The following is a 20,436-nucleotide window of genomic DNA, read 5'->3' on the forward strand; positions in this document are numbered from 1 at the left end:
TGTCACATCAGTAGCCAGAGTATTTTTTTCCCAGATTCTGTTATTGCAGATTTGCAATGATCTTTTCTCAAAAAATGCTATACTATGTGTACCCTTATTAAGTAATAGGGGCACCAGAGTAGATTATAGTACAAAGCACTGTTCAACGAGTTTTTTTAGTAGTAGTATTTTTAACATCAGTAGCTGAAGTATTTTTTTTTTCCAGATTCTGTATCGGCAAATGTGCAATGGTCATTTTTAAAAAAATACTATACTAAGTCTACCCTTATTAAGTAATAGGGGACCCAGAGAAAGATATAGCACAGAGCACTGGTCAACGAGTCTTCTTAGTCATAGTATTTTTCACATCAGTAGCTGGTGTATTTTTTCCCCCCCAGATTCTGTTTCAGCAGATTTGCGATGGTCATTTCTTAAAAACATACTAAGCCTACTCTTATTTAGTAATAGGGGCTCTAGAGAAAGATATAGCCTAGAGCATCAGGCAACGAGTCTACAAAATGAGCTCTAGCTTTCTTAGTAGTAGTATTTTTCCCATCAGTAGCTGGAGTATTTTTTTTTCCAGATTCTGTTTCAGCAGATATGCAATGGCCATTTCTGAAAAACATTATACTAAGCCTACCCTTATTAAGTAATACGGGCCCCAGAGAAGGATATAGCGCAGGGCACTGTACAACAAGTTTTCTTAGTAGTGGTATTTTTCACGTCAGTAGCTGGAGTATTTTATTTCCAGATTCCATTTCAGCAGATTTGCAATGGTCATTTCTGAAAAAAAACCACTATACTAAGCCAACCCTTATTAAGTAATAAGCACCCCAGAGAAGGTTTTAGCGCAGAGCACCAGTCAACGAATCTTCTTAGTAGTAGTAGTATTTTTTTACGTCAGTAGCTGATGTATTTTATTTCCAGATTCTGTTTCAGTAGATTTGCAATGTTCACTTCTGAAAAATGCTGTACTAAGCCTACCCTTATTAAGTAATAGGGGGCCCAGAGCACCAGGCAACGAGTCTGCAAAATGAGATCTAACTTTCTTACTAGTAATATTTGTCACATCAGTAGCCGGAGTATTTTTTTTTCAAGATTCTGTTTCAGCAGATTTATGATGGTCATTTCTGAAAAAAAAAAATACTATACTAAGCCTACCCTTATTAAGTAATAGGGACCCCAGAAAAGGATATAGCACGGAGCACTGGTCAACAAGTCTTCTAAGTAGTGGTATTTTTCACGTCAGTAGCTGGAGTATTTTATTTCCAGATTCCATTTCAGCAGATTTGCAATGGTCATTTCTGAAAAAATGCTGTACTAAGCCTACCCTTATTAAGTAATAAGGGCCCCAGAAAAGGATATAGCGCAGAGCACCGGTCAACAAGTCTTCTTAGTAGTAGTATTTTTCACATCAGTAGCTGGAGTGGTTTTTCTTTCCAGATTCTGTTTCAGTAAATTTGCAATGGTCTTTTTTGAAAAAAACGCTATACTAAGCCTACCCTTATTAGGTAATATGGGCCCCAGTGAAGGATACAGTAGAGAGCAACAGTCAACAAGTCTTCTTAGTAGTAGTATTTTCCCCAGATTCTGTTTCATCAGATGTGTAATGGTCATTTATGAAACAGGCTTTACTAAGCCTACCCTTATTAATTAATAGGGGCTAAAAAGAAGAATATAGCCTAGACAAACCATACAAAAAGCTCTTTTTTGAGTAAGGCTGACTGCTCTTAGGATTTTTCATGTCAGTAACTGTAGTATTTTAATTTTCTAGATTCTTATTTACATGGTAATTTATGAAACGGGCTTTACTAAGCCTACCCTTATTAATTAATAGGGGCAGCAAAGAAGAATATAGCATAGCACACTGGTCAACAATTCTAAAAGATGAGCTCTAGCTTTCTTAGTAGTAGTATTTTTCATCTCAGTAGCTGAAGTATTTTTTCCCAGATTCTGTTTTATCAGATGTACATTGGTCATTTATGAAACAGGCTTTACTAAACCTACCCTTATTAATTAATATGGGCACCAAAGAAGAATATAGCCCAGACAAACCATACAAAAAGCTCTTTTTTGAGTAAGGCTGACTGCTCTTAGGATTTTTCATGTCAGTAGCTGTAGTATTTTTTTCCAGATTCCGTTTCATCAGATGTATAAGGGTAATTTCTGAAATAGGCTGTACTAAGCCTACCCTTATTAACCTGCCAAGACAATCACTTCTATGGGCAACTTGTAGCAAGTTAAGGATTATCACTTCTTACGCATCAATACCAGTGACCCGTTACTGAGTGTGAAGCTTCCTTTAACTAGCAACAAGTACAATTTAGCATTTTAATTTTATTTTAATTTTTTTTTATTTTATTTTCATTTTTATTTTTTTTATTATTTTATTTATATTATTTTATTTTATTTTTTATTTTATTTTATTTGTATTTTTTTAATTTTATTTTATTATTTTATTTTTATTTTTTATTTATTTTCATTTAGACTGTTTCTACAAGGAAACAGTCATCAAGCTGCTGTTGACAGATCCGTTCATATTTCAGCAGTGTAAGTAATGGTTCACTTTTGTATTTATGCTGTGGCTCTTTTTGGCTCATTGGTCAATTTAGCATTTAAATAATCTTTTGCATATTTCTTTCTACCTGGAAACTGTCAGTAAGTTGCTGTTGACAGATCTTTATTCTTATTACTTTGCTGTTAGAATGTTATGCTGGTGTGAATATGTTGCAGCTTCTTCTGGCTCACTGGCCAATGTAACAAAATAATCTCTTGGATTTAAATATTATGCCTTTAAAAACAACTATCCTGCTTGCTGATGGTTTCCAGGATCAAATATATATTGTCTAATATACAATATATTGAAAAACAAAACTGGAAATGTAAAAACTCTCTGACTGAAAGGAGGCAATGGTTAGAGAAGGGGAAGAGTCCCTTTAATTCTTTACGCCCTAGCTGTGTCCACAATGAAATGTGACATTGGGTGACATCTATACATTGACCATAGTATCAGCGACTGCGACTCCGTCACCATTAGCTGACCCTATTGACTTAATGATTGACTCAGACGCGGAGTGGGTGATAATAATGGGTGCACTGGGCTCCAAAAGGCACTAAATATGCTTGTATGAGATAATAGCGCCCCCTCCATCCATAGGCCGAGTGTGGTATTACAGCTCAATTTTATGCAAGAAAGCTGCAGTACCGGACACAGCCTGTACACAGGAGTGGCGCTGTTTCTGGAAGAAATCATGCAACTTTCCCTAATTTAAAATACAAAGTGTTCCCATGATTGGGGGTCTCTCTCCATTGACGTAAACAGGAATTATGGAACTCTGCAAAGTATGGTCATACTGAGTTTATGTGAATTTTTCTGGGTGAAAACTGCATTTTTTATGGGGTTTTTTTCAACTTGTTTTTTAAATTATATAATTGGATGTAGCAATAGAATTGCAAAAACCTATAGCTGCTTTCTTCCAAAAACAGCGCCACCCCTGTCTACAGGTCGTGTTTGGTACTGCAACTAAGCTTCCTTAAAGTGAATGGGGCTGAGCGGCTACACCATAAGCAACCATTGGTTTTAAAGTCCACTTTCTTCCAAAAACAGCGCCACCCTTATCTAATGATTGATTGTGATATTGGAAACAAAGGAGGACAAAGGAGTTTTAAAGGTGAAAAAAGTTAAAAAGTAATTTTATTAGAACAAATGTATTAAAAGATGGAATTTGCATTTTCCATATGACACAACAATAATGTATTTATAAATAGAGAATTAATTCAGTAAAAAGAGGTAGTACAGTGGGTGAACAGGCACAAGTGACCTAATATGCGCCCTATATCAGGTGACCTAAGAATATTTGCCAGGAAAACGGCTTGCAATGGAGGTCAGGAGTAATACCTTGGGCGCTTGGTACACAAAGCCTGCAGGTGGAAGCGATGGGTAGGCAAACGGTGGTAACCGGATGTACGCCCTGTACCTGATGGCCTGGAAGTAATCGCCGGGTGAGCGGCTAACAGAGGGTCAGCGGTAATACCTGGGGCGCCGGTACACAAAGCCTGCAGATGGAAGCGCTCCACGTGGAGGACCCGACGTACGTTTCACAAAGGATTATGGTCGCTTATTCATGGGTAAGTTTACATGTGTTTGCAGGACCTTTTTGTATCTATGGTGACGATCACATGATCGTCACCATATCCAATGGAAATTCCCTTGAAGTAAAGCCGATGTAGATTTTTGAACATCCACATGTGGCATAATAAATGACATAGGAACTGCCACATGAAATGTATTCATTGATGTGAAAAGTCCGTGTCCCATCACTGGATTTAAATGTAGAGCACCGAGAGACATTTGCGCATGCAAGGCAATGGCCACAAGGATATGACCCCCTGATTGGACGACTATGTCCAAATAGACCTCCAATCTTGGGGATTTGGACGTGCGCATGCTCGGTCGCGTCACCACCTCCTGCCCCCCCGCGGCGTCTATATGATTCCCGTGTGCGTTTTGGTTCCCATGGTCACCTGTGGGTTTCCGGGGGCACACGTGGTCTCTGACGTTGTTCGGGGTGTGTATGATGCGGTGACGCGCCTGCACATGCGTCGCGGTTGTCCATTTCCATTGGATATGGTGACGATCATGTGATCGTCACCATAGATACAAAAACGTCCTGCAAACACATGTAAACTTACCCATGAATAAGCGACCATAATCCTTTGCGAAACGTACGTCGGGTCCTCCACGTGGAGCGCTTCCATCTGCAGGCTTTGTGTACCGGCGCCCCAGGTATTACCGCCGACCCTCTGTTAGCCGCTCACCCGGCGAATACTTCCAGGGCGTACATCCGGTTACCACCGTTTGCCTACCCATCGCTTCCACCTGCAGGCTTTGTGTACCAAGCGCCCAAGGTATTACTCCTGACCTCCATTGCAAGCAGTTTTCCTGGCAATTATTCTTAGGTCACCTGATATAGGGCGCATATTAGGTCACTTGTGCCTGTTCACCCACTGTACTACCTCTTTTTACTGAATTAATTCTCTATTTATAAATACATTATTGTTGTGTCATATGGAAAATGCAAATTCCATCTTTTAATACATTTGTTCTAATAAAATTACTTTTTAACTTTTTTCACCTTTAAAACTCCTTTGTCCTCCTTTGTTTCCATGATTATTGGAGTGGTATGGGTTCAACAGCTTTCATTGCATTGTGTTTGACCCTGTCTTGCTACTTAATGTGCCGCAGGTTTCTTTGTTTAGTACTTGATTGTGATATTGCAGCCCAGCCCAAATTCACATTAAGGAAGTTTAGTTGCAGTACCACACATGACCTGTAGACAGGGGTGGCGCTGTTTTTGAAAGAAAGTGGTTACAATTTCATAGACTCTAGTTTTAAAAGGCCTCTTCTTCCAAAAACAGTGCCACCCTTATCTAATGGCCATGTGTGGTACTGCAACTTAGCTTCCTTAAAGTGAATGTAGGTAAGTTGCAATACCACATGCAACCATTAGTTTTAAAGGCCTTTTTTTTCCCCCAAAACAGCGCCACCCTTATCTAATGGTCGTATTTGGTACTGCAACTAAGCTTCCATAAAGTGAATGGGGCTGAGCTGCAATACCACACTCAAACATTAGTTCTTCCAAAAACAGCGCCACCCTTATCTAATGGTTGTGTGTGGTATTGCAGCCCAGCCCCATTCACTTTAAGGAAGCTTAGTTGCAGTACCACACACGACCTGTAGACAGGGGTGGCGCTGTTTTTGAAAGAAAGTGATTACAATTTCATAGACTCAAGTTTGAAAGGCCTCTTTCTTCCAAAAACAGCGCCACCCCTGTCTACAGGTTCTTGTGTGGTACTGCAACTAAGCTTCCTTAAAGTGAATGGGGCTGAGCTGCAAGACCACACTCAAACATTAGTTCTTCCAAAATCAGCGCCACCCTTATCTAATGGTTGTGTGTGGTATTGCAGCTCATCTCCATTCACTGTAAGGAAGCTTAGTTGCAGTACCACACACGACCTGTAGACAGGGGTGGCGCTGTTTTTTTGGAAGAAAGTGGCCTTTAAAACTAATGGTTGTGTGTGGTATTGCAGCTCATCTCCATTCACTGTAAGGAAGCTTAGTTGCAGTACCACACACGACCTGTAGACAGGGGTGGCGCTGTTTTTTTGGAAGAAAGTGGCCTTTAAAACTAATGGTTGTGTGTGGTATTGCAGCTGAGCCCAATTCACTTTAAGGATGCTTAGTTGCAGTACCACACATGACCTGTAGATAGGGGTGGCGCTGTTTTTGAAAGAAAGTGGTAACAATTTCATAGACTCTAGTTTTAAAGGCCTCTTTCTTCCAAAAACAGCGCCACCCCTGTCTACAGGTCGTGTGTGGTACTGCAACTAAGCTTCTTTAAAGTGAATGGGGATGAGCTGCAATACTACACGCAACCATTAGATAAGGGTGGCGCTGTTTTTGGAAGAACTTATGTTCGTGTGGATTTGCAGCTCAGACCTATTCACTGTAAGGAAGCTTAGTTGCAGTACCACACACGACCTGTAGACAGGCGTGGCGCTGTTTTTGGAAGAACTTATGTTTGTGTGGATTTGCAGCTCAGACCTATTCACTGTAAGGAAGCTTAGTTGCAGTACCACACACGACCTGTAGACAGGCGTGGCGCTGTTTTTGGAAGAAAGTGGCCTTAAAATCTAGAGTCCATGACATTGTACCCATTATTGAGCATTAGAAGGCAATTATAATGAGATTTGATCTGGAGGTCGAGCTGATCCCCATGCTTTATCCCCAGGGGGGATCCTTTGCACATGTTTGGCGGCGGGGGGTACAGTCAGGGGTCATGGTGCTTTGCTGTCTCATCACATCCTTGGCTTTGCTTCTAGTCATTGTTCCCATATCTATCTGTACATTAAATATTAAAGCAGCGGTTCCTGCCGGCGCGGGGGGCTCAGACGCCTCTTGGATTTTTGGAGGATTTCGCCTGCTGGGTATTTTATCCATTCTTGTCCATTTGGCTTTTTCTTGCATTCGATGACCTGGAGTGTAAAATACCGCCAGATAGTCCCACTGCGGCAAAGAAAAAGTGGTCACTTTTGATTATTAACACTTCAACTCGCTTCCCACTGGGATGGTTTTACAATAATTTAAAGGGATTGTCCAGAATTAGAAAAATTTTCCAAAAACAGCGCCCCCCTTGTCTTCAGGTTGAGTGTGGTATTGCAGCTCAGTGTCAAAGAAAGTGACCTGTAATACCAGTTGCAACCAGTACACAGGGGTGGCGCTCTTTTCTTTTTTTTTTTGGTTGATGACCAGTCCCCTTATATCCAGGGGCCACAAATCAGTGGCACAGGTGATGTCAGGTCTGCATTGGTGCCTATGAGGCCGCGAGATATTGCATATTTCATACATTAGCAGGAAAGTGATTGAATCCATCCATAAAAGCCCCCGGGGACGCGCCGTCTTCACATTTGCCGCTCCGGCGCTCCACATCAATCACCCAGCCCCACGCGTCACTCATCATCCATACAACATGGTATACGATGGTAATGATCATGTTTTATAAGGCACTTGTGGAAATTCATTATCGTTAAGGGCTTTCCAGATGATAATGGAGAGAGTCGGGGAGAAAATGTGTCAGGTAGACGCCGAGGACGCGAATAGGAAAAAAAAAGCTCGCTGAATTATCATCTCCTCTAAAGTGTTGCAATAAAAAGGATCTCGTTTGCTTTCCCGAAACAGCGCCTCCATTCTAAATGTGGCTGCATCTGGTATTGCAGCTCAGCCGAACATGGACACCTATGTATGTATGCCTTTATTAAAAATTATTTTTGCTTTTCTTTAAATTTTTTTATTTTTTTTTATTAGCTTCTACATCCTCTATGTATCACAGGACATAGGCTACAGAATGAGCTACCGGGGAATCTGTCAGTGAGTTCAGTCTGATGTCTGGGGTTATTTACCGGTCAGATTAGAACATTCTCACTGTTGGATTCACTGGTAACGCTGGTTTCTACAGCCATTATGTATATCAGTGCATAGCAAGCTGCAGAATGAGTTACCAGGGAATCTGTCAGTGAGCTCTTTGTGGAGTGTAAGGCTTCTACTAAACTGATAAAATCAGAATAAGCCCACTGATCGATCCACTGATCTCGCTGGATCTACTGCCATTAGGTATAATAGTACATAGCAGACTGCAGAATGAGTTACCAGGGAATCTGTCAGTGAGCTCTTTGTGGCGTGTAAGGCTAGGCGACAGTGAAACATTATAGATTTGTTTTTTAATTACGGATTTTTTTGCTGCAATTTTCCAAAATTGCTGGAAATTGTTGCAGTTCTGATGTGTGAACGTTGCAGTTCTGATGTGTAAACATTGCGGTTCTGATATGTAACCGTTGCGGTTCTGATGTGTGAACGTTGCAGTTCTAATGTGTGAATGTTGCGGTTCTGATGTGTAAACATTGCAGTTCTGATGTGTAAACGTTGCGGTTCTGATATGTAACCGTTGCGGTTCTGATGTGTAACCGTTGTGGTTCTGATGTGTAAACGTTGCGGTTCTGATATGTAACCGTTGCGGTTCTGATGTGTAAACGTTGCGGTTCTGATGTGTAAACGTTGCGGTTCTGATATGTAACCGTTGCGGTTCTGATGTGTAAACGTTGCGGTTCTGATATGTAACCATTGCGATTCTGATGTGTAAACGTTGCGGTTCTGATATGTAACCGTTGCGGTTCTGATGTGTAAACGTTGCGGTTCTGATGTGTAAACGTTGCGGTTCTGATATGTAACCGTTGCGGTTCTGATGTGTAAACGTTGCGGTTCTGATATGTAACCGTTGCGGTTCTGATGTGTAAACGTTGCGGTTCTGATATGTAACCGTTGTGGTTCTGATGTGTAAACGTTGCGGTTCTGATGTGTAAACGTTGCGGTTCTGATGTGTAAACGTTGCGGTTCTGATATGTAACCGTTGCGGTTCTGATGTGTGAACGTTGCAGTTCTAATGTGTGAATGTTGCGGTTCTGATGTGTGAACGTTGCAGTTCTGATGTGTGAATGTTGCAGTTCTGATGTGTGAACGTTGCAGTTCTGATGTGTGAACGTTGCAGTTCTGATGTGTGAACGTTGCGGTTCTGATGTGTGAACGTTGCGGTTCTGATGTGTAAACGTTGCGGTTCTGATGTGTAAACGTTGCGGTTCTAATGTGTGAATGTTGCAGTTCTGATGTGTAAACGTTGCGGTTCTGATGTGTAAACGTTGCGGTTCTGATATGTAACCGTTGCGGTTCTGATGTGTGAACGTTGCAGTTCTAATGTGTGAATGTTGCGGTTCTGATGTGTGAACGTTGCAGTTCTGATGTGTGAACGTTGCAGTTCTGATGTGTGAACGTTGCAGTTCTGATGTGTGAACGTTGCAGTTCTGATGTGTGAACGTTGCGGTTCTGATGTGTGAACGTTGCGGTTCTGATGTGTAAACGTTGCGGTTCTGATGTGTAAACGTTGCGGTTCTAATGTGTGAATGTTGCGGTTCTGATGTGTAAACGTTGCAGTTCTGATGTGTAAACGTTGCGGTTCTGATGTGTAAACGTTGCGGTTCTGATGTGTAAACGTTGCAGTTCTGATGTGTGAACGTTGCAGTTCTGATGTGTGAACGTTGCAGTTCTGATGTGTAAACGTTGCGGTTCTGATGTGTGAACGTTGCAGTTCTGATGTGTGAACGTTGCAGTTCTGATGTGTAAACGTTGCGGTTCTAATGTGTGAATGTTGCGGTTCTGATGTGTAAACGTTGCGGTTCTGATGTGTAAACGTTGCGGTTCTGATGTGTAAACGTTGCGGTTCTGATGTGTAACCGTTGCGGTTCTGATGTGTAAACGTTGCGGTTCTGATGTGTAAACGTTGCGGTTCTGATGTGTAAACGTTGCGGTTCTGATGTGTAAACGTTGCGGTTCTGATGTGTAAACGTTGCGGTTCTGATGTGTAACCGTTGCGATTCTGATGTGTAAACGTTGCGGTTCTGATGTGTAAACGTTGCGGTTCTGATGTGTAAACGTTGCGGTTCTGATGTTTAAACGTTGCGGTTCTGATATGTAACTGTGAAGATGTAATTTACCCTCTCACTGTATATGCTGTGATACTATGTCATGATATGTATATTTCCCTGGTTGTATTAGTTGTAATTCATGTATTTCCTTGGGGGAGCTACTGATCTCAATGTGTCTCTCTCATACAATTGTAGTCTTGGCATCTAATGTGATTATGTAAATAGCCTGTCCTCTTCTTTCCAGAGTTGTGTATCTAATCTGTAATTGCATTGGCCAGTGAAGGAATAGTCATTGTTCTGCACAGCAGGGGATCCCTTCATCTACTGTGGCTGGCAGACATATTGGAGCCCTGTGATGGACCAAACCATTGATGATAGGATGTGTGACCCCTACCCCCTGAACATGGTGGGCTGGTCAAGCAGCACAGACAATGCATTTCCCTTTTTGTAACTTCAGAGTGAGCTGAAACTTGAAGAGAGCAGGAGCCCCAGCCTGGGTGGCTGTGGACACGGACGGAGCTAGGCCTGTGTGGCGGCCCGTGGGATTGTGTGGAACTCTTTGGACTACTGTAAGGACGATTGCTTTGTAATCTGGTCCGAGGATTGTCGGGAAGGGCCCCCGAATCTGTTTTATGTGGACTAATCGTGTGCTGTTCCTGTATTCCTGTTAATAAACCTGTTGGATCGTTCCTCGGCCTCGTCCATCCTTTGCTCTCTTGTACACCCCCGTCACAAACTGGTTGGCAGCGCTGGGATCAGAGCAGAAGGAATGGAGGACAATGGCTCAACATCAGGAACCAGCACTGCAGAGTACAAGACCTGGACTTTGGGGAGCCTGCAATCAAAGGCCCGTGAAGTAGGAGTTCGTTTCAAAGGACTCTCCAAGGAGCAGCTGATTGAGGCGCTAGAAGGAGTCTGTTCGCAAAATGACGTGGAGGAAGGATCCTCACAGCAAACGGAAGAAAGACGGCAGCCGGAGGTGAATACCCAAAAAAGTCAATGGGTTGTGTGGTACAAGGAGGAGATGGCACTGCTTGGAGATGAGGCCACCATAGAAGATAAGAGGGAGGCCATACGTGGAGCTAAAGAGAAGGAGCTCAGGATGGAGGAGATGGCATTGCTGGATAAGGAGCTCGCTGTGGAAGCCGCGAGAGGTTCCAGACAGACTGTAACCCCAGCACCCATCATGAGTGAACTTCCCAGGGTGTCCCGCAAAGACTTTAAGCCGTTTAATGAGGCTGCAGGCGACATTGAGGGCTTCTTCCAGGACTTTGAGCATCAGTGTCGATTAATGGAAGTCCCGGACAGGGAGCGTGTCCGGCATCTGGTTGGGCTCCTAGAGGGGGGAGCTGCTGAAGCCTATAGAGCTATGGACCCTCGGTGGAACTGTGAGTATGCGGATATTAAACAGACTATTCTAGAACATTATGCTGTGACCCCAGACACTTACAGGACTCAGTTCCGTGCTTTAGCCTGTGATGGGGGAAGTGTCTTTTAAGATATATGCTCATAGACTCAAACAAATATGTAATCGCTGGCTGGAGGCAGAAGAGGCCTTATCTTGGGAGACCTTCCTGCAGGTCATCCTAAAAGAACAATTCTTTGCCCAGTGCCCCGCTGAGATCCGGGAATGGGTGCGTGAGAGAAAACCAGCGACAGTGGAGGAAGCTGCTGCTCTCGCTGATGAGGCTCTCACCATCAAGCCTCAGTGGAGGGTTCTGTTGGAGAATGGAGAGACGCCTAACAGCTCCACAACACCGGATGCCCCCAGTTATTCTGTCCCCATTGTTCCCCGTTCCTCTAAGCCACCACATGTTGATACCCGTGTTAATGTGCCTCCAGTTGCTTCTACTGCACTTTCTGGAATACGCCGGGGAGAGGAAGTAACAGAGCGCAGGTGTTATGTTTGTAGGCATCCCGGGCATTTGCAGGCCTAATGCCCAGCCAGGCCATGGAGGAATCATCCTCAAACCCCTACAGCACCTTCAGGTGGGAGCCGGCCTCCAAGTTCCCCTACCCCTTACCCAAGAGGACGCCTTGGATGGAGGGAGACCCAGCTCAGATGCTATCAATGTGGACAGCCAGGGCATCGGCAAGTCTCCTGCCCAGCTGTTCAAATGAGGACTGATCCTGCACCCAATCGGATTGTTAATTATTTACAGCCCAGTGCCATGGAGGAAGATGTGGCACCGCTAAGTGAGGACTGGCCTAGTGACTCAGCCCCCCATGTTGCACCACCAGGAGTTTACGGGGTGCGACCTGCAGTTATGACGACTTCTGCTCATCGAGGTAAGCACTTGCAGGAGGTTGTGCTGGATGGACAGAGACTTGTTGGATTTTGTGACTCGGGTGCTTTCCTCACACTGGCTGATCCCCGAGTGGTTCGGCCTGAGGCAATCCATAGAGGACCTGGGATTGTTATTGAACTGGCTGGTGGACAATGGAGGACTATTCCCACAGCCACTGTGGATCTGAACTTTGGTTTTGGGGTCAGGCGATGTGTGGTTGGGGTGATGGGTGGTCTGCCTGCAGCTGTTCTCCTGGGCAATGATGTGGGAGAGCTACGATGCCAATTCGTGGCTGCATGAAGCCACATGTAAGTAACGCTCTGCCTGTGTGTACTTAACCAGTGACCTGTAGAGGTCCCTAGTACGTACACAAGTTGGGAGGGGGAGGGATTGTGAAGATGTAATTTACCCTCTCACTGTATATGATGTGATACTATGTCATGATATGTATATTTCCCTGGTTGTATTAGTTGTAATTCATGTATTTTCTTGGGGGAGCTACTGGTCTCAATGTGTCTCTCTCATACAATTGCAGTCTTGGCATCTAATGTGATTATGTAAATAGCCTGTCCTCTTCTATCCAGAGTTGTGTATCTAGTCTGTAATTGCATTGGCCAGTGAAGGAATAGTCATTGTTCTTTACAGCAGGGGATCCCTTCATCTACTGTGGCTGGCAGACATATTGGAGCCCTGTGATGGACCAAACCATTGATGATAGGATGTGTGACCCCTACCCCCTGAACAAACATGGTGGGCTGGTCAAGCAGCACAGACAATGCATTTCCCTTTTTGTAACTTCAGAGTGAGCTGAAACTTGAAGAGAGCAGGAGCCCCAGCCTGGGTGGCTGTGGACACGGACGGAGCTAGGCCTGTGTGGCGGCCCGTGGGATTGTGTGGAACTCTTTGGACTACTGTAAGGACGATTGCTTTGTTATCCGGTCCGAGGATTGTCGGGAAGGGCCCCCGAATCTGTTTTATGTGGACTAATCGTGTGCTGTTCCTGTATTCCTGTTAATAAACCTGTTGGATCGTTCCTCGGCCTCGTCCATCCTTTGCTCTCTTGTACACCCCCGTCACAGTAACCGTTGCGGTTCTGATGTGTAAACGTTGCGGTTCTGATATGTAACCGTTGCGGTTCTGATGTGTAAACGTTGCGGTTCTGATGTGTAAACGTTGCGGTTCTGATATGTAACTGTTGCGGTTCTGATGTGTGAACGTTGCGGTTCTAATGTGTGAATGTTGCGGTTCTGATGTGTAAACGTTGCGGTTCTGATGTGTAAACGTTGCGGTTCTGATGTGTAAACGTTGCGGTTCTGATGTGTGAACGTTGCGGTTCTAATGTGTGAATGTTGCGGTTCTGATGTGTAAACGTTGCGGTTCTGATGTGTAAACGTTGCAGTTCTGATGTGTGAACGTTGCGGTTCTGATGCGGGAACGTTGCGGTTCTGATGTGTAAATGTTGCAGTTCTGATGTGTGAACATTGCGGTTCTGATGTGTGAACGTTGCGGTTCTGATGTGTAAACGTTGCAAATCTGATGTGTAAACGTTGCAATTCTGATGTGTAAATGTTGCGGTTCTGATGTGTGAACGTTGCGGTTCTGATGTGTGAACGTTGCGGTTCTGATGTGTGAACGTTGCGGTTCTGATGTGTGAACGTTGCAGATTTGATGTGTGAATGTTGCAGATTTGATGTGTGAATGTTGCAGATCTGATGTGTGAACGTTGCAGATCTGATGTGTAAAAGTTGCGGTTCTGATGTGTGAACGTTGCAGATCTGATGTGTATAAGTTGCGGTTCTGATGTGTGAACATTGCGGTTCTGATGTGTAAGCGTTGCGGTTCTGATGTGTAAACGTTGCGGTTCTGATGTGTAAACGTTGCGGTTCTGATGTGTAAACGTTGCGGTTCCGATGTGTAAATGTTGCGGTTCCAATGTGTAAACGTTGCGGTTTCAGCACTGCGGTTCTGATGTGTAAATGTTGCTGTTCTGATGTGTAAACGTTGCGGTTGTGATGTGTAAACGTTGCGGTTGTGATGTGTAAACGTTGCGGTTGTGATGTGTAAACGTTGCGGTTCTGATGTGTGAACGTTGCGGTTCTGATGTGTGAACGTTGCGATTCTGATGCTGGAACGTTGCAGTTCTGATGTGTAAACGTTGCAATTCTAATGTGTAAACGTTGCGTTGCGATTCCGATGTGTAAATGTAGCAGTTGCAGCGTGTAAACGTAGGGGTTACGAATCAGTGTAAACATTGTAGTTCCGATCTGTAAATGTCTTATCTTCTTTAAACTTTTCTATCCGCTGTTCTGAGCCAATCAGCTCACTTGTAATCTAATTCAGCAGTCTGCCATGTACTGTTATATGTAAAGGCTGTAGAAGTCAGAGTTAACAGGGAATCCTTCAGTGAGCTTGTTCTCATCTAATTAAATCAGTTTATAGGAAAGCTCAAAACAAGAGAGATACAGTTTGCACCCTGCAATCAGATCAAGCTCACTGATGGATCCCCAGTTAGCTCATTCTGCAGCCTGTTAGGTAATGTAATACATAGGAGCCAAGGAAACCAATTTATCCAACATTTTTAATGAAATAATATTGCAAAAAATCATTAGTAGCCAAAAATCTTTGCATGTACAGTAAGTCTAGGGCTGAGTTGCAATACCAGAAGCAGCCACACAGAGAAAAGTGGCACTGTTTTAGGGAAAAACTATATCCAATGTCACATTTTGGTTCCATTAGGTGGCAATACCTTGGTTGGTTATATGCTAATGTAAAGGGTATGCTACATCGCGACACCTGATCTGTGATGTTACGTGTTTTATCCCCTTTTTGAATCGTGTAATTATATCATTATTTAGCGCTCCTTAAATTGCAGCCTCCGGCAACGGAGCTAATGGGAGAGCTCAGGATGGGCCTTATACAAAGGATCAAAGATGCTCCTTTGTTGCATTATTAACAGAAGTTTCCTTGAAGTTTTCATTTATGAAAAATGACTCAATGCAAAAAGGAGAAAATGAAACAATGTTCTTTTTGTGCCATGAAGCTTCTGTCCATGTTTTAGTAAATGTATCCTGGGAGATTCATCACTTGGATGTGCTGACAATCCGGGGAATAATAAGTAATAAATAATAGGATGGCGCTGGAGGGAGGAACAGGCCGCTAAACTGAAAACGCTAATTAAAAATCCCAAAAAATAAATAAACCCTAAATAAAAAAATCCAAAATAAATAAAAATGCTAAATAAATGCTACATAAAAATAACATACTAAATAAATAACAATAAATATGTGGTAAATGTAAAATACATTCTAAATATAAAATGGTAAAAAAAAAATCCAAACTAAATCCTAAATAAGTACAAAATACGCAATGCAAAATACATACTAAATAAAAAAAATGCTAAATAAATAATTGCTAAATAAAAATACAAAATAAATAAAAAATAAATTTCTAAATAAAAATCCAAAAGAAATAAAAATAGAAACTAAATCCTAAATAAGTACAAAATAAGCAATGCAAAATACATACTAAATAAAAAAAGCAAAATAAATAATTGCTAAATAAAAATACTAAATAAATACAAAATAAATTCTAAATAAAAATGCAAAATAAATAAAAATCCAAAATAAATGCTAAAGAAAAAAATACATGCTAAATAAACAATAAATATACAAAATAAATGCTAAATACAAATCCAAAATAAATGTTAAATAAAAAATACATGCTAAATAAAAAAATAAATATACAAAATAAATGCTAAATACAAATCCAAAATAAATGTTAAATAAAAAATACATGCTAAATAAATAAATATGCAAAATTTAAATTTTAAATAAAAATCCAAAATAAATAAATACTAAGTAAAAATCCAAAAATAAAATAAAAATAAATAAAAATACTAAATAAAAAATTAATATACAAAATAAAAAAATGCTAAATAAAAATAAATAATAAATACTAAATAAATAAATTCGAAATGAAACGCCAAAATAAATAAAGTAAAAATCCAAAAATAAATAAAAATCCCCAAAACTAAAAATACTAAATAAAAAATTGATATACAAAATAAAAAATCCCAAATAAATGCTAAATAAATACTAAGTAAAAACAAAAAATAAATAGAAATCCCCAAAACTAAAAATACTAAATAAAAAAAATATACAAAATAAATGCTAAATAAAAATCCAAAATAAATGCTAAATAAAAAAATACATAAAAATACTAAAAAAAATACAAAATAAAAAAATGCTAAATAAAAAATAAATACTAAATAAATAAATTCTAAAGGAAACTCCAAAATAAATACTAAGTAAAAATCCAAAAATAAATAAAAATAATAAATACGCAAAATAAAAATGCAAAATAAATGCTAAATAAAAAATACATAAAAATACTAAATACAAAATAAATATAGAAAATAAAAAAAGAAATACTAGATAAATACATTCTAAAGAAAACTCTAAAATAAATACTAAGTAAAAATCCAAAAATAAATAAAAATCTCCAAAAATAAAAATACTAAATATACAAAATAAATGCTAATAAAAATCCAAAATAAATGCTAAATAAAAAACATACTAAATAAAAAAATTACAAAATAAATAAATGCTAAATAAAAATAATTGAAAATAAATACTAAATAAAAGTCAAAAATAAATAATTACTAGGTAAAAAAAATGCTAAGTAAAAATCCAAAATACATGCTAAATAAAAAATACATCCTATATAAAAATAAATACACAAAATAAATGCTAAATAAAAAATACATGCTATATAAAAATACACAAAATAAATGCTAAATAAAAATCTAAAATAAATAAATACTAACTAAAAATCCAAAAATAAATGAAGAATCCAAAAATATAAAAAAAAATATATTGAATGCTAAATAAAAATACAAAATAAGTAAAAATAATAAATACTAAATTAAAAACTAAATAAATAAAAATAAATACTAAATATGCTAAATTAATAAAAAAGAAATACTAAATAAAATACTAAATAATACAAAAATAATAAAAAAAATATAAATCTAAATGAAAGATTGAACAATTACTAAATAAAAATACTGAATAAATGTACTAAATAAAAAATAAATACTAAATAAATACTAAATAAAAATACTAAGTTAAATTAATTTTAAAAGTAAATACTGAATAAATACTAAATACAAATACAAATTAGTAAAAGCATTAAATGAAAATACTAAAAATAGAATTTAACTATAAATAATATTAATATAGGTACAAACAAAATGTATATATTTTTTATTACTTATATTGTTTAGGATATCATAATAAGGAGTCTACTTTGGATCCCTTTTATTAGCTATTATGGGATGCGGGAGATAGTAGCTTTTGCTTTGGAGGACCGAGCCTACGACATGTGCGGGCGTTCAGCCCATTCCTTTATATAAGTGAGGTGTAATACTCCATTTCTCCAGCAGTGGCCGCTATAGGAGAGGTTAGTGGCTTTGGCTGTCCGCTACTGACCGGTGACGATCGGCAGATCACCAGTGCTTGGTTTACATTTTGTTGCTTCTTTCTTTTTTTTGGCCTTATAAACAGTGATTGGAAAAGGAAACAATGTAACAAATATGGGTAATTTGGAATGTGTTTAAAATGGAAATCCGGTAAGAGTTCCAATCGGATGTGTCATAGAGAACAGAGTCTAAGTGAAGCTTTATTGCTATTAAAGGGGCTACAATTGATAAACGATCCCATGCACAGAAATCTCCGCACGGTACCAAAGGGGCTCAAGCTGTAATTATGGGATTTTCATTCTGAAAATATCAAATTTCATTAATTTCTTCTTCTTGACGTAAACGACCGTGGTCACAGACGGATCCATAGGCTTGCGTTGTGCCGTCTGCGCTGGATGCTTCTTGTACTTACGTCCTCATTGATTCTCCGCTGTATTATGAGCGATGATGGCGGCTTTTTTTTTTTTGCGCAGTGACATCTAATTATGTCTTTCTAGATTTTGTTTCCGGAAGAATGGGCCTTATTTGTGGATTTTTTGCGACACATTAATTACAGAAGAGAAGGATATTCATATTGCGCTTTTGAGGGACTGAATGTAGAATAGGAAATGACACAGATCATAAAGACGATAGATGGAGGGAGACGCGCGGCAGCCGGGACCGCGAGAAGAGACAATAGGAGAATCGTGGGGAGCGCAATCTACACATCATCATGGAGGTCTACAACGGTAGCTTGAGACAGACAGCACATGCAGGACGGACAAGCAGAGTCTCTAGCTCCAACAGGGCAGGACGGACAGGCAGGGTCACTAGCAAGGCAGATGGCACAGGCAGAACGGACAGGCAGGGTCACTAGCAAGGCAGATGGCACAGGCAGGACGGACAGGCAGGGTCACTAGCAAGGCAGATGGCACAGGCAGGACGGACAGGCAGGGTCACTAGCAAGGCAGATGGTACAGGCAGGACGGACAGGCAGGGTCACCAACAACAAGGCAGATGGCACAGGCAGGACGTACAGGCAGGGTCACTAGCAAGGCAGATGGCTCAGGCAGGACATACAGGCAGAGTCACTAGCAAGGCAGATGGCACAGGCAGGATGGACAGGCAGGGTCACTAGCAAGGCAGATGGCACAGGCAGGACGGACAGGCAGGGTCACTAGCAAGGCAGATGGCTCAGGCAGGACATACAGGCAGAGTCACTAGCAAGGCAGATGGCACAGGCAGGATGGACAGGCAGGGTCACTAGCAAGGCAGATGGCACAGGCAGGACGGACAGGCAGGGTCACTAGCAAGGCAGATGGCACAGGCAGGACAGACAGGCAGGGTCACTAGCAAGGCAGATGGCACAGGCAGGGTGGACAGGCAGGGTCACTAGCAAGGCAGATGGCACAGGCAGGACGTACAGGCAGGGTCACTAGCAAGGCAGATGGCTCAGGCAGGACATACAGGCAGAGTCACTAGCAAGGCAGATGGCACAGGCAGGATGGACAGGCAGGGTCACTAGCAAGGCAGATGGCACAGGCAGGACGGACAGGCAGGGTCACTAGCAAGGCAGATGGCACAGGCAGGACATACAGGCAGGGTCACTAGCAAGGCAGATGGCACAGGCAGGACGGACAGGCAGGGTCACTAGCAAGGCAGATGGCACAGGCAGGACGGACAGGCAGGGTCACTAGCAAGGCAGATGGCACAGGCAGGACGGACAGGCAGAGTCACTAGCAAGGCAGATGGCACAGGCAGGACGGACAGGCAGGGTCACTAGCAAGGCAGATGGCACAGGCAGGACGGACAGGCAGGGTCACTAGCAAGGCAGATGGCACAGGCAGGACATACAGGCAGAGTCACTAGCAAGGCAGATGGCTCAGGCAGGACATACAGGTAGAGTCACTAGCAAGGCAGATGGCACAGGCAGGATGGACAGGCAGGGTCACTAGCAAGGCAGATGGCACAGGCAGGACGGACAGGCAGGGTCACTAGCAAGGCAGATGGCACAGGCAGGACGGACAGGCAGGGTCACTAGCAAGGCAGATGGCACAGGCAGGACGGACAGGCAGGGTCACTAGCAAGGCAGATGGCACAGGCAGGACGGACAGGCAGGGTCACTAGCAAGGCAGATGGCACAGGCAGGACGGACAGGCAGGGTCACTAGCAAGGCAGATGGCACAGGCAGGACGGACAGGCAGGGTCACTAGCAAGGCAGATGGCACAGGCAGGACGGACAGGCAGGGTCACTAGCAAGGCAGATGGCACAGGCAGGACGGACAGGCAGAGTCACTAGCAAGGCAGATGGCACAGGCAGGACGGACAGGCAGGGTCACTAGCAAGGCAGATGGCACAGGCAGGACGGACAGGCAGGATCACTAGCAAGACAGATGGCACAGGCAGGACGGACAGGCAGGGTCACTAGCAAGGCAGATGGCACAGGCAGGACGGACAGGCAGGGTCACTAGCAAGGCAGATGGCACAGGCAGGACGGACAGGCAGGGTCACTAGCAAGGCAGATGGCACAGGCAGGACGGACAGGCAGGGTCACTAGCAAGGCAGATGGCACAGGCAGGACGGACAGGCAGGGTCACTAGCAAGGCAGATGGCACAGGCAGGACGGACAGGCAGGGTCACTAGCAAGGCAGATGGCACAGGCAGGACGGACAGGCAGGG

Source organism: Anomaloglossus baeobatrachus, chromosome 10, assembly GCF_048569485.1.
Source record: "Anomaloglossus baeobatrachus isolate aAnoBae1 chromosome 10, aAnoBae1.hap1, whole genome shotgun sequence".
Taxonomy (NCBI): domain Eukaryota; kingdom Metazoa; phylum Chordata; class Amphibia; order Anura; family Aromobatidae; genus Anomaloglossus; species Anomaloglossus baeobatrachus.